At 42.8% G+C, this 14,220-nt stretch overlaps 1 long non-coding RNA gene and 3 other non-coding genes across 4 annotated transcripts; all 4 read right to left on the reverse strand.

Moving 5' to 3' along the window:
• Positions 1-2,775: 2,775 nt before the first annotated feature.
• Positions 2,776-2,887, reverse strand: TRNAL-CAA (transfer RNA leucine (anticodon CAA)). The gene is made up of 2 exons: positions 2,850-2,887; positions 2,776-2,821 (listed from the first exon to the last, which is right to left on the reverse strand). It is a non-coding gene; the product is annotated as a tRNA-Leu (tRNA).
• A 747-nt stretch (positions 2,888-3,634) lies between these two features.
• TRNAP-AGG (transfer RNA proline (anticodon AGG)) lies at positions 3,635-3,706 on the reverse strand. The gene has a single exon. It is a non-coding gene; the product is annotated as a tRNA-Pro (tRNA).
• A 441-nt stretch (positions 3,707-4,147) lies between these two features.
• On the reverse strand, positions 4,148-4,220 carry TRNAV-UAC (transfer RNA valine (anticodon UAC)). Its single transcript has one exon. It is a non-coding gene; the product is annotated as a tRNA-Val (tRNA).
• A 684-nt stretch (positions 4,221-4,904) lies between these two features.
• On the reverse strand, positions 4,905-6,073 carry LOC146794136 (uncharacterized). The gene is made up of 4 exons (XR_014969897.1): positions 6,010-6,073; positions 5,883-5,921; positions 5,715-5,803; positions 4,905-5,280 (listed from the first exon to the last, which is right to left on the reverse strand). It is a non-coding gene; the product is annotated as an uncharacterized LOC146794136 (long non-coding RNA).
• Between the last annotated feature and the right edge of the window lie 8,147 nt (positions 6,074-14,220).

Raw genomic sequence — 14,220 nt, forward strand, 5'->3', positions numbered from 1 at the left:
TTATTATTTTACTAGTACAGTCCAAGGCATGATTTAATATAAAGCGACAAGACTAAGTCTAGTGTGTCTCTTCTTGTGTGTAGGTCCACCCACTAATTACTGTAGGTTAAGTGAGGAAAGATTCTTACCAAACCCTACCATTGTGGGGTCCCTAGGTATCTTAAGGAACCGACTAACCAGGTAGCAGGCTAATAGTATTCTACTCCTGCCACATCAGATATAGCTGGCCCCTATGTGACTGAGTTTATAATGTAAAGTACAGAAGTTTCCACGCCGAATTACCCACTCAATAACGTGCCACGCAATTGAAGTAAAATTGCAATTGCAATAGTTTTGAACTGCTACGCATACCCAGTTTAGAAGCATGTTATGGAGAATTGATACCGATAGAGATGCATACAGAAAACACTAGTATCAAGTTGATAAAATACTAATGGGTATCAATCGCCCAAAAAATACTGGAGTTCCTGGTCATAATTAAGACCGAACTCCACAGCCTTCATGCGCATGATCCATCGTGCCTCACGTCTGCGCAATTTCAACTCTCTATTGCCGCCCCGTGGATCCAATTTCACATGCTCGATACCATAAAATCTAAAGGATTTAATGAGATCTTGTGCCTTACAGTCATATACATGTTGAGCTATGGGATATCTCATATCACAATTTTTTATAGCTCGCATATGTTCACTCACACGTTCCTTTAAGGTTCTGATGGTGCTACCTATGTAAATACTATGACATTTACAAACAATAACATAAACCACATATTTGGTACTGCAAGTTATGTTAGACGTGATTTTGTAAACATGACCGTCATTGTCCTGAAATTGTAAGGTTTATGCTGGAGATATATTTACGTTTTTGAATTATACTGACATTAATTCGTCATTGTTTTAGGTATACTCAACTGAAATCTGTTTATTTGGATGGCCACCATATGATTGGGCAGCTTTTGTACTATTGATATTAGAAAATAAGATCAGTTTCCGGTAAAACCAGGTATATATATTTTGAATATCGGTCTTATGATTGTTTGTGATTGATCGTGCCTCATATGTGACGCAATGACTAAATATGAGTCAATTTATTTTATATTGTTTTAGATTGGCAGTTCATCAAGTAATTGAGGTACAGAATTTTCTTTTCTTTTGATTAACTACATTAGACTCACATGGGTTGGTGAGTAGTTTCTATTAGGATTTTTTCACTGACGCTTACTTTTATTTCGTGTTCTGTAAGGAGGTATTGTTTAGACAAGTGCTATATATCGTTACTTTAGAATATGTACTATTTCTGTCATATAACTTTGCCTGTCTTTTGAACCGTCTGTCTCTTTACTTTTTGTTTCAGTTATTGTGTGTTGTAAAAAATGTTTTGTGTCTTTTTTTCTGCTGCCATTTCTCTATACATATGTCATTTGTATCACTTCCAGCCCTGAGGAAGTCGTATGGGATAATTCCCTCAAAACGACGAAACGCGTTGGGGAGTGGAAGAATTTCGCTAATAAATTGAGAAGAACGGAAGCATTGTGCTGCATTTGATTGTTTTGAACTATGCATTTATTTCAATAGCGTGTGCATCTACTCTTTTTTTTTGCACCCCAGAAAAGCAGTTGCAAAGAAGTCCGGCACTGAAATTCTATACGCCAAAAGTGGGAAATAGCGTAGAGGGAAAGGAACTTTCTCACCATACACGGCGTCTTATAGCATTGAAAAGAAGAAATGGCCCTATATAATAAGAAGCCTAAAAATTATTCCACAGCATGGGCTCGTCCGGGATTTGAATCCGGGACCTCTCGCACCCGAAGCGAGAATCATACCCCTAGACCAACGAGCCTGATTCCCCAGTTGGCATTTTAAGCAATTTCTGATGCGTCTTTCAGAAACAAAGCAGGGCTATTTGGCTGCTCTCTCTCTATGTGAACCACAAAAAGTCATGTTTTCTCTCAAGGTGTTGTTTTTTTCACTCTTGCAAGGAAGGGATCAGTCGATATCCTAGCTGCCAGAGAGCAGAAAAAAGGCGCTGATGAGAACTGTGGCACTTTCTGGCACTTGTACTCCTCTGCAAGTCCTGGACACTTGCCCCATAGACTTCTACCCCAGATGCAAGGGAGGGCCTGCCAATTCTTGCTCCTAAGACAGAGGCATTTGATTCTTGGATTCAAATACGCTCACTCAGCGCTCGATCAGGCTCGATCAGGCGAGATTTATATGAGTGGCTCGCAGGACTGAAACACTAACCTGGGAGCCCCAGGGTGGCTGAATTCCCAGGATGGCCATTTTTGGGCAAGTCACCTCCTTTCCTCCTGCCTCAATCTAGAATTGGCTGCAAATCACAAGATAGAGTTCAATGTCCGTGTGTACTGCCTACTCCCAGATACCTCTCTGTCTTCCTTATGTAAATTAAAATTCGCAAGGGGGGACCAATGACAATCTGCTCCTCCCACATAACCAGGAAGCCCTGTTGAACATGTCTGCCTGTGTTGTTGCAGGGACAGTGCCTTCTCTGCCCAAAAGGTGGCAGGAGAGCCTCACAACAAAGATGGAATCAACTGCTTAATGAGAAACCAGCACGGCAGTTTGTGTGATATAGTGCAAATTTAACGGAAGGTGTGCCTGAGGTGTCCCTTCCAGGAATACATGGAATTGTGATTGAGGGCCCAGCCTGATCGTTGGTGGATTTCTCGTCATATGTTACAGGTCCGTGCAAAGATTGTGGTGTGTGGGGAATGCACTGCAAAAAACAGGACGATTTAAGGGTGTAAAAGAAACCTGTCAGAAGTGGGATTTGAACCCACGCCTCCATGAGGAGACCAGAAGTCTCAGTTGCACTGAAGATCAAGCTCTCTTGAGTCTGGCGCCTTAGACCACTCGGCCATCCTGACAGCCCTGGGTGTGCACAGATCTGACTCTTCTGACTGCACCTGCCAATGTTTGCACTTACAACGTTCACAGCAATGTCACAAGTGTAAAGACCCCACAATACAACATGGCATGACAAAAAAAAAGCTAGGCACAAGAGCGACCACTGATGGATGCGGATTACTTTGTTTCGTCTTGCAAAAGTAAAGGAAGTTTCCCATGGCTCGCTGGGTTCAAGGACCGCCTCTTCTTAAGCTTGCATTGAGATAATAAGGTTTTAGAGGGTGCACATAAAAGCAGCTCATACACAGTGTTTCTGCCCGGTCTCGAACCGGGGACCTTTTGCGTGTTAGGCGAACGTGATGACCACTACACTACAGAAACTCACTTGCTGTGTTTTACTGTTAGAGCAAGGTTCCTCTCAAGGGTTCTCTCTACTTCTATTCTGCTGTATCAGCAGCCACTCAGAAAGCGAGGAGCAAGTGTGAAAACTGCAGAGATATCAGCCAACATACTTGCAATTAGACGTATTAAAAATTGACTTATGCAGGCATCGACAGACAAATATCTGATGCCTAAATGCCAGCAAGTACAGCTTGGGAAAGCATCACCTGGGACACACACAGACTAAGCATGAAGGCAGAAAAAGCATGGTGATCCATGTTTCTTATGAGGTTCAAAATATTTTGTGCAACAATGCGGCGAGTGTAATGATAAATAGTCAGGCATTGTGAGTTTTGAGTAGGATTCGTATATTTACCTCTGAAAAAGGGCTCGTCCGGGATTTGAACCCGGGACCTCTCGCACCCTAAGCGAGAACCATACCCCTAGACCAACGAGCCGAGGCACACAAGAGTCGCCTTTCGCACCGGCTCCGGGGGTTATTGGCAGCGAGTTAGTGAATGCTTCACCCAAAGCAAGCAACTGCACATGCTGCTCTCTTCTGCAATATGGTTGCTGTCTTTTCCATGGCCGTCATCGAACAAGAAATGAAAATGCCTCTATCCTTCAGACATTTTGTTTGTTCTAGGTGTATGCTCTCGGTGAGGTCAATAAAACCATTTCTGCTCTCATGCCTTGCTTTCATGAAGTAGGCCCAACCTTCAGTACACAAGGACGTGCAAACGAATAGCGCAAACTATCGTCACTTCTCTTTTTGAGCTGTCACTGATACCCCTGGAGCACAGTACGTCACGCTGGTGAGGGATAGACAGCTTCCATTATCTCAGCTTTCCTATAAATTGAGAGAGTAAATGCAAACTGTGTGAAAAACAGAAAGCTGCTGTTTCTGCCCGGTCTCGAACCAGGGACCTTTCGCGTGTAAAGCGAACGTGATAACCACTACACTACAGAAACAGACACGCTTGCAGGAATCTTCTTGGCATGTAGTGGGCTGGAATGCACAGACCAAGGGCCAATGTCCATGAAGCTCAAAGTTGGACCCTCCTTACCCGATCTCTTTCTTTGGAAGAAAGGAACGAGGACCCCTTTTATTCCAAAAGGCGATTTTAAAACCATACCTGAAACCACACTAGAAAAACACTTTGCATTTAATTTTCCTACACTGATGGTCCACCCCAGAAAAGCAAACAATTCGCAGGGTGTGAAAGGCAAATGGCGCTATCAACAAAAATTGCACAGAATCCAATATATGAAAATCAAATTCCCAGCGGTGCAAACAACAGTGGGAACAACACCCAAAACCCACAAGGCTCAATACAAGATTGATAAAGATGCAAAAAAAAAGAGTAGATGCACACGCTATTGAAATAAATGCATAGTTCAAAACAATCAAATGCAGCACAATGCTTCCGTTCTTCTCAATTTATTAGCGAAATTCTTCCACTCCCCAACGCGTTTCGTCGTTTTGAGGGAATTATCCCATACGACTTCCTCAGGGCTGGAAGTGATACAAATGACATATGTATAGAGAAATATCAAAGGAGGAACAAGGGCACCCAAAGGAAATAGACAGGGACCTTGGGTAGATACGTATTACAGGAAACAGTGGTCCCTGAAACCAAACGATAGAGCAGAAAATGAATATAGTCAAAATTGAAACTATATTTTAGCCAGTGTCCAGCCGGGCATGGCAACTTTAATAAGTAGAAATTCTTGACAGTGAACAGGGAAATGTAAGTAGAATTCGGTGGGACACAAGCCTGTATCCTCTGACTTACATACCGAGTAAACAGAAAATGACAAAACACATTCAGGCAATTACAGTGATGTTTCTGTGACAGATAATGAATAGCGAAACATCTGATATTCAGACTGCCACCTTCACACTATATTACATACAGCAATATTTATGGTGTAGGGTGGGCAACAGAGTCGACGGCGTTTCGATCCTTATGGGAAAGATACAGGATCATCATCAGGACTAAATTAGTTAAATTGCCCTTATTTGGAATGCCTGAGTAAACATTAGACATAAGGCAAACGTACAACCAACATAAATGTGGAAAAAACATAATAAAGGGGAGGGAAGGGAAAAAAAATGGAAAATAATAATCAATCAGTTGGTGATTACAATAAAAACAATACATTTCGCATCAACCAGGTACTGCGTCAGATCAGGTGCTCATTCAGGTGTGCATTCTTATGTAAAAGTGACATCGCAAGTGGTTGTTTTATGGCGACTAATGTCTAAACAGAAATATGAAAGATAGGCGATTTCAAAGGTTACGTTAGAAATTTGTTAAATTAAAAAAGACATTTAGGACAGCCGTGGTTCGATAGTCACTAGATGCGCGGTACGATGTGGACCCGTGAGGCGTACGAGGACGTTAAGTGAAGAGGGGTGGTGGGGAACGAAGGTGAAGAGGGGATAAGTGAATAGGGAATTACCTCATGTTGCCATGGAGGCAACGAAAAAGATGGCGAATCACGGAAAGGTACCGTTGAGATAAGGGTACGAGTTTACGGTAGGACAATGCCTGTGAAATAATAGAAAAACATAAGAAGGGCGAAGTGTGGAAGTGAATGCGTAGGGCGTGCAGCGAATGAAGGGCTTACCTACGGACATTTGTTCCGGGAGGAAGGACACGGATAGGTCTAATGAAGGAAAGTGAAAGCAATAAATATGGGTCCAAGTATGAGCAGCGGGACATCTGGATCGTGAGTGCTTGGTGGGAGGGCTTACCTCAGTCAACTTGCAGAAATGGGTTCCGTGGCCATGCAGTGTGAACGGACGATGCCGGATCAACTGTGGGGGCAGAAAGGTGAAACTGCCTAAAGTAGGTGTTTCAGGTCATGTGAGAAGTCACATGGTGTGGCAGGTCATGTGGGTGGTCACATGGTGTCATGTGACCAAGGAACAACGCCGTGCGAGTGAAGGCAATTGTTGGTAGAACCAAGGCGCCATGTTGGAAGGGTAATAAAATAGTGAAAAAAGTGGCCGGCGATAGCGGGACGAGTGGAAAGAAAAGGAATTTCAGTGAGAAAATGAATAATAAACGCAAAACGCAATATACAAGGAATTTACAGTCTGTACATACATATAGATGAAACATGAGAATTATGTGGAACAATGATCATCAGACAACCAGTGATGGGTAACGATTGACATTAGTCATGGAGCCTGGTGTAGAACCCACGGGGGTGTGAACAAGAGTGGGTATTAAATCATTGTTCAGAAAATGAATCCAAAAAAGTTCATAGTAATGAGGTCCAGTCCTCAAGGCGATTCAGCCCACTGTGTATGCTTCCTGTTTTGAGAATCCATTTCAATTCCTCTTTGTTTAACAGTTGGGCGAGATCGGCGCCCCTGGGTGGGATCTTCACTACAGAGATTACTGTCCAGCGTATTTCATTCTCAGAGTGGCCCTTGGCCTCAAAATGTTCGACCAATGGAGCGTTCGGAGTTTTGCATCTTAATCTGCTTCTATGTTGGCAGATTCGTACCCGAATTTTTTGTGTGGTCTGACCTATGTAGATCATATCGCAGGGACAAAAGATAGCATAAATCACATTACAGGTGTTACAATTACTGAATTGTGTGAGTGGTTTACGTATATTACCATATACAAATTCCTTGCAGTCATTGGTGAAACCACATACTGAACAATTGCCACATTTATTATGACCAGTCAAAGAGGGTAACGACCAATGGTCATGAAGGGTACCAGTGTTTGTGGTGCTGGGAAGAGCTGCTCTGACCAAGTGGTCCTTAATGTTTTTGTTTTTCTTAAAGGCAAAGAGAGGTTTCTCTAGGTTCAGTATTCCAGCATTGACTACGCTCCAATGTTTTAGAATGCTTTTCCGTAGTTTGTGTGAGGAGAGGGAAAAAGTTGTCACGCATACTATGCGATTCTCTGATTTCTTGTTTTTGGGTTCCAAGAGAGTGTCCCTGGGACAGTACCAGGCTCTTTTGAGGGAATTCCGGATCAGTCTTTTGGGGTAGCCTCTGGAGGTCAGTTTGTTGCTTAGTACTTTGGCTTCCCTGAAATAATCCTCCTTAAGAGTGCAATTGCGTCTGATGCGGAGATACTGAGAATAGGGAAGGGAGTCTCTAAGAGCTCTCGGATGGTTACTGTTGTATTTCAACAGAGTATTGCGCTCAGTTGGTTTTCTGAACAGGCTAGTCACCAGAATCCCGTCTCTGTGAATTATATTGAGGTCAAGAAAAGGAATGGAAATTTTGTTATGTGTGAGTGTAAATTTCAAACCACCACAGTTGTTGTTCAGCCAATGAAGGAAATTTTCGAGCATTGCCTGGGTGTCATGCCAAATAAGGAAAATATCGTCTATGTATCTTTTCCAGTGTGACAGGGCAGAGAAAAAAGGATTGAGTGGGACCAGTATACAGTTCGTCTCCAGAGCATTCATGTAAAGGATCGCCAGATTCGGGGCAAAAACTGCCCCCATCGATGTTCCTTTAGTCTGCTGATAGAAATGCCCGTCAAACAAAAAGAAATTCCTGGTCAGGCAGATCTCAAGAAGTTGTAAAATAAAAATAGTTGGAACTGCGTGTGGTCTGATGCGTGTCTCTAAAGTTTCTTCAATGACGAGCAAAGCCTCTCGTTGGGGGATGTTAGTGTAAAGAGACTCCACATCGAGAGTGCAGAGTGTATCTGTAGAGGGATCAAAACCCTGGTTTTCGACCAATGTAATCATCTGCATGCTGTCTCTGACATAATATGGTGTAGATGGGACGAACTCCTTTATGAAAAAATCTACATACAAGCCTAATGGCTCTAGAATGGAGCCGCAACCGGAGACGATAGGGCGTCCAGGGGGGTGTTCAGTGTCCTTGTGGATTTTAGGTAAGGTGTAAATAACTGGTATCCGAGGGGCCTTAGCATTCAAAAACTGGTATTCGAGTTTAGAAAGGTACCCTTCGTCTAGGCCCGATTTGGTGGTTTGCTGGATCATTTGTCTGAGTTCGTTAGTGGGGTTAGTAGGTAGTCTACAGTAGTGATCTGTATTCCCTAGCTGTCTTAATATTTCGTTTTTGTAGGTAATGGTGTCCTGGAGTACTATCCCTCCCCCTTTATCAGCAGGTTTGATGACTATCGTGTTGTTATTCTTAAGAGTCTGAAGTGCTGATTTTTCTGCCAGTGAAATATTGTAAGGTATATAGTGGTGTTCTTTGGCCAGTTGTGTCAGGTCATTTAACACCAATTTTTCAAAGGTGGGGATCTCCGGTGGGACCATATTGGCAGAGGGGGAGAAAGTGGAAGGAGGCCTCAAAGGAGTATTGGGTGCCTTAGGTAAAAAAGGATTTAGCAGGAAATAGCTGTGTAATCTCAGTTTGCGAAAAAATCTCAAGACTTCTGTTTGTAGGTCGAGGAAATTAGTTTTGGTGATGGGTACGAATGACAAACCCTTGCTAAGTATCGATAATTCTGGATCAACCAAGTGGTGTTCAGTGAGATTGAATATAGGGAGTGAGAGATTGGTGAGGGAGATAGTGGTGTCCGTGTGCTCAGATTGGTCTACCAGCGGTAGTAATTGCGTCGGGTTTGCCGTTCGCCTGGTTGGTTTTGCCAGTGGGCACGTTTCAGACCCCCTCTCCTTGGTGGTTCGTGCTGGCCACGTCCTAAAAAAGAGGTGGAAGGTTGTGGATTAACTGGTGTTCTATTGGTATTGCTGGTCCCTTCGCCTGGGTCTGAGCTATCAGAGGATTCTACAGAAGTGTCAGAGAATCCCACTAAAGTTTGTCCTCGGTTGAAACGTCCCCAGGGGCGGTTATTGCGTTGGTTATTATAGGATCGGTTAGCGTAGAAATCTTTGGTGAGATAGGGATAAGTACGTTCAGTGGAATAGCTCTTAATATCCTTCTTTACTTTGGTAGATTTCTTATTCTGTTCTATTCTATAGAATTCTTCCACTGTTTTTTGAACTTGTTCCAACAGCCGCTTACTGTCAGGAATCGTGTCGTTGCTTGTTATTTGTCGTTCAATATCTGTTATCTCTTCAAATAGTTTTTTAAGTTCCTCTGTGGCTATGTCAATACCTAGGACCATCCAGTGCCTAGAGCACGTTGTGCTAATGTAGCTAAAATTTGTGATATATTTGGGAATGTCGGTGAAAATTCCAGGTATGTTCCTGACTTGGAGGCCTGCAGGGATGATATCAGCTTTTAAATACTCAGTGAGCATTCGTATCATAAGTTGTAGCCTGACTGTTTTCTTTTTCGTTTTCTCTAATTGTTCTGGTAATGTGGAGCCTGTTTCTTGAGGAGCATTGGCGGAGTCAGAAAAGAGGGAAGGACCTTCTAAAATCTTTTTAATGTATTCATCGGTGTATAAAGGTGCGTGATCTGACATGACACGAAGTGATGCGAGGGAAAAGGGGAAACAGTTAAGGATATGGTAGTCGGTAGGGAAGGGAAGTGGCCCACTCTCTATACAAGAAGGGGAATAGGACTATAAGCCCTTGCAATCCGGCGATTGCGCTTACTATATCAAAGGAGGAACAAGGGCACCCAAAGGAAATAGACAGGGACCTTGGGTAGATACGTATTACAGGAAACAGTGGTCCCTGAAACCAAACGATAGAGCAGAAAATGAATATAGTCAAAATTGAAACTATATTTTAGCCAGTGTCCAGCCGGGCATGGCAACTTTAATAAGTAGAAATTCTTGACAGTGAACAGGGAAATGTAAGTAGAATTCGGTGGGACACAAGCCTGTATCCTCTGACTTACATACCGAGTAAACAGAAAATGACAAAACACATTCAGGCAATTACAGTGATGTTTCTGTGACAGATAATGAATAGCGAAACATCTGATATTCAGACTGCCACCTTCACACTATATTACATACAGCAATATTTATGGTGTAGGGTGGGCAACAGAGTCGACGGCGTTTCGATCCTTATGGGAAAGATACAGGATCATCATCAGGACTAAATTAGTTAAATTGCCCTTATTTGGAATGCCTGAGTAAACATTAGACATAAGGCAAACGTACAACCAACATAAATGTGGAAAAAACATAATAAAGGGGAGGGAAGGGAAAAAAAATGGAAAATAATAATCAATCACCTTACCTAAAATCCACAAGGACACTGAACACCCCCCTGGACGCCCTATCGTCTCCGGTTGCGGCTCCATTCTAGAGCCATTAGGCTTGTATGTAGATTTTTTCATAAAGGAGTTCGTCCCATCTACACCATATTATGTCAGAGACAGCATGCAGATGATTACATTGGTCGAAAACCAGGGTTTTGATCCCTCTACAGATACACTCTGCACTCTCGATGTGGAGTCTCTTTACACTAACATCCCCCAACGAGAGGCTTTGCTCGTCATTGAAGAAACTTTAGAGACACGCATCAGACCACACGCAGTTCCAACTATTTTTATTTTACAACTTCTTGAGATCTGCCTGACCAGGAATTTCTTTTTGTTTGACGGGCATTTCTATCAGCAGACTAAAGGAACATCGATGGGGGCAGTTTTTGCCCCGAATCTGGCGATCCTTTACATGAATGCTCTGGAGACGAACTGTATACTGGTCCCACTCAATCCTTTTTTCTCTGCCCTGTCACACTGGAAAAGATACATAGACGATATTTTCCTTATTTGGCATGACACCCAGGCAATGCTCGAAAATTTCCTTCATTGGCTGAACAACAACTGTGGTGGTTTGAAATTTACACTCACACATAACAAAATTTCCATTCCTTTTCTTGACCTCAATATAATTCACAGAGACGGGATTCTGGTGACTAGCCTGTTCAGAAAACCAACTGAGCGCAATACTCTGTTGAAATACAACAGTAACCATCCGAGAGCTCTTAGAGACTCCCTTCCCTATTCTCAGTATCTCCGCATCAGACGCAATTGCACTCTTAAGGAGGATTATTTCAGGGAAGCCAAAGTACTAAGCAACAAACTGACCTCCAGAGGCTACCCCAAAAGACTGATCCGGAATTCCCTCAAAAGAGCCTGGTACTGTCCCAGGGACACTCTCTTGGAACCCAAAAACAAGAAATCAGAGAATCGCATAGTATGCGTGACAACTTTTTCCCTCTCCTCACACAAACTACGGAAAAGCATTCTAAAACATTGGAGCGTAGTCAATGCTGGAATACTGAACCTAGAGAAACCTCTCTTTGCCTTTAAGAAAAACAAAAACATTAAGGACCACTTGGTCAGAGCAGCTCTTCCCAGCACCACAAACACTGGTACCCTTCATGACCATTGGTCGTTACCCTCTTTGACTGGTCATAATAAATGTGGCAATTGTTCAGTATGTGGTTTCACCAATGACTGCAAGGAATTTGTATATGGTAATATACGTAAACCACTCACACAATTCAGTAATTGTAACACCTGTAATGTGATTTATGCTATCTTTTGTCCCTGCGATATGATCTACATAGGTCAGACCACACAAAAAATTCGGGTACGAATCTGCCAACATAGAAGCAGATTAAGATGCAAAACTCCGAACGCTCCATTGGTCGAACATTTTGAGGCCAAGGGCCACTCTGAGAATGAAATACGCTGGACAGTAATCTCTGTAGTGAAGATCCCACCCAGGGGCGCCGATCTCGCCCAACTGTTAAACAAAGAGGAATTGAAATGGATTCTCAAAACAGGAAGCATACACAGTGGGCTGAATCGCCTTGAGGACTGGACCTCATTACTATGAACTTTTTTGGATTCATTTTCTGAACAATGATTTAATACCCACTCTTGTTCACACCCCCGTGGGTTCTACACCAGGCTCCATGACTAATGTCAATCGTTACCCATCACTGGTTGTCTGATGATCATTGTTCCACATAATTCTCATGTTTCATCTATATGTATGTACAGACTGTAAATTCCTTGTATATTGCGTTTTGCGTTTATTATTCATTTTCTCACTGAAATTCCTTTTCTTTCCACTCGTCCCGCTATCGCCGGCCACTTTTTTCACTATTTTATTACCCTTCCAACATGGCGCCTTGGTTCTACCAACAATTGCCTTCACTCGCACGGCGTTGTTCCTTGGTCACATGACACCATGTGACCACCCACATGACCTGCCACACCATGTGACTTCTCACATGACCTGAAACACCTACTTTAGGCAGTTTCACCTTTCTGCCCCCACAGTTGATCCGGCATCGTCCGTTCACACTGCATGGCCACGGAACCCATTTCTGCAAGTTGACTGAGGTAAGCCCTCCCACCAAGCACTCACGATCCAGATGTCCCGCTGCTCATACTTGGACCCATATTTATTGCTTTCACTTTCCTTCATTAGACCTATCCGTGTCCTTCCTCCCGGAACAAATGTCCGTAGGTAAGCCCTTCATTCGCTGCACGCCCTACGCATTCACTTCCACACTTCGCCCTTCTTATGTTTTTCTATTATTTCACAGGCATTGTCCTACCGTAAACTCGTACCCTTATCTCAACGGTACCTTTCCGTGATTCGCCATCTTTTTCGTTGCCTCCATGGCAACATGAGGTAATTCCCTATTCACTTATCCCCTCTTCACCTTCGTTCCCCACCACCCCTCTTCACTTAACGTCCTCGTACGCCTCACGGGTCCACATCGTACCGCGCATCTAGTGACTATCGAACCACGGCTGTCCTAAATGTCTTTTTTAATTTAACAAATTTCTAACGTAACCTTTGAAATCGCCTATCTTTCATATTTCTGTTTAGACATTAGTCGCCATAAAACAACCACTTGCGATGTCACTTTTACATAAGAATGCACACCTGAATGAGCACCTGATCTGACGCAGTACCTGGTTGATGCGAAATGTATTGTTTTTATTGTAATCACCAACTGATTGATTATTATTTTCCATTTTTTTTCCCTTCCCTCCCCTTTATTATGTTTTTTCCACATTTATGTTGGTTGTACGTTTGCCTTATGTCTAATGTTTACTCAGGCATTCCAAATAAGGGCAATTTAACTAATTTAGTCCTGATGATGATCCTGTATCTTTCCCATAAGGATCGAAACGCCGTCGACTCTGTTGCCCACCCTACACCATAAATATTGCTGTATGTAATATAGTGTGAAGGTGGCAGTCTGAATATCAGATGTTTCGCTATTCATTATCTGTCACAGAAACATCACTGTAATTGCCTGAATGTGTTTTGTCATTTTCTGTTTACTCGGTATGTAAGTCAGAGGATACAGGCTTGTGTCCCACCGAATTCTACTTACATTTCCCTGTTCACTGTCAAGAATTTCTACTTATTAAAGTTGCCATGCCCGGCTGGACACTGGCTAAAATATAGTTTCAATTTTGACTATATTCATTTTCTGCTCTATCGTTTGGTTTCAGGGACCACTGTTTCCTGTAACACGTATCTACCCAAGGTCCCTGTCTATTTCCTTTGGGTGCCCTTGTTCCTCCTTTGATATAGTAAGCGCAATCGCCGGATTGCAAGGGCTTATAGTCCTATTCCCCTTCTTGTATAGAGAGTGGGCCACTTCCCTTCCCTACCGACTACCATATCCTTAACTGTTTCCCCTTTTCCCTCGCATCACTTCGTGTCATGTCAGATCACGCACCTTTATACACCGATGAATACATTAAAAAGATTTTAGAAGGTCCTTCCCTCTTTTCTGACTCCGCCAATGCTCCTCAAGAAACAGGCTCCACATTACCAGAACAATTAGAGAAAACGAAAAAGAAAACAGTCAGGCTACAACTTATGATACGAATGCTCACTGAGTATTTAAAAGCTGATATCATCCCTGCAGGCCTCCAAGTCAGGAACATACCTGGAATTTTCACCGACATTCCCAAATATATCACAAATTTTAGCTACATTAGCACAACGTGCTCTAGGCACTGGATGGTCCTAGGTATTGACATAGCCACAGAGGAACTTAAAAAACTATTTGAAGAGATAACAGATATTGAACGACAAATAACAAGCAA

This window comes from Triturus cristatus, chromosome 10 (assembly GCF_964204655.1).
Source record: "Triturus cristatus chromosome 10, aTriCri1.1, whole genome shotgun sequence".
NCBI classification, from domain to species: domain Eukaryota; kingdom Metazoa; phylum Chordata; class Amphibia; order Caudata; family Salamandridae; genus Triturus; species Triturus cristatus.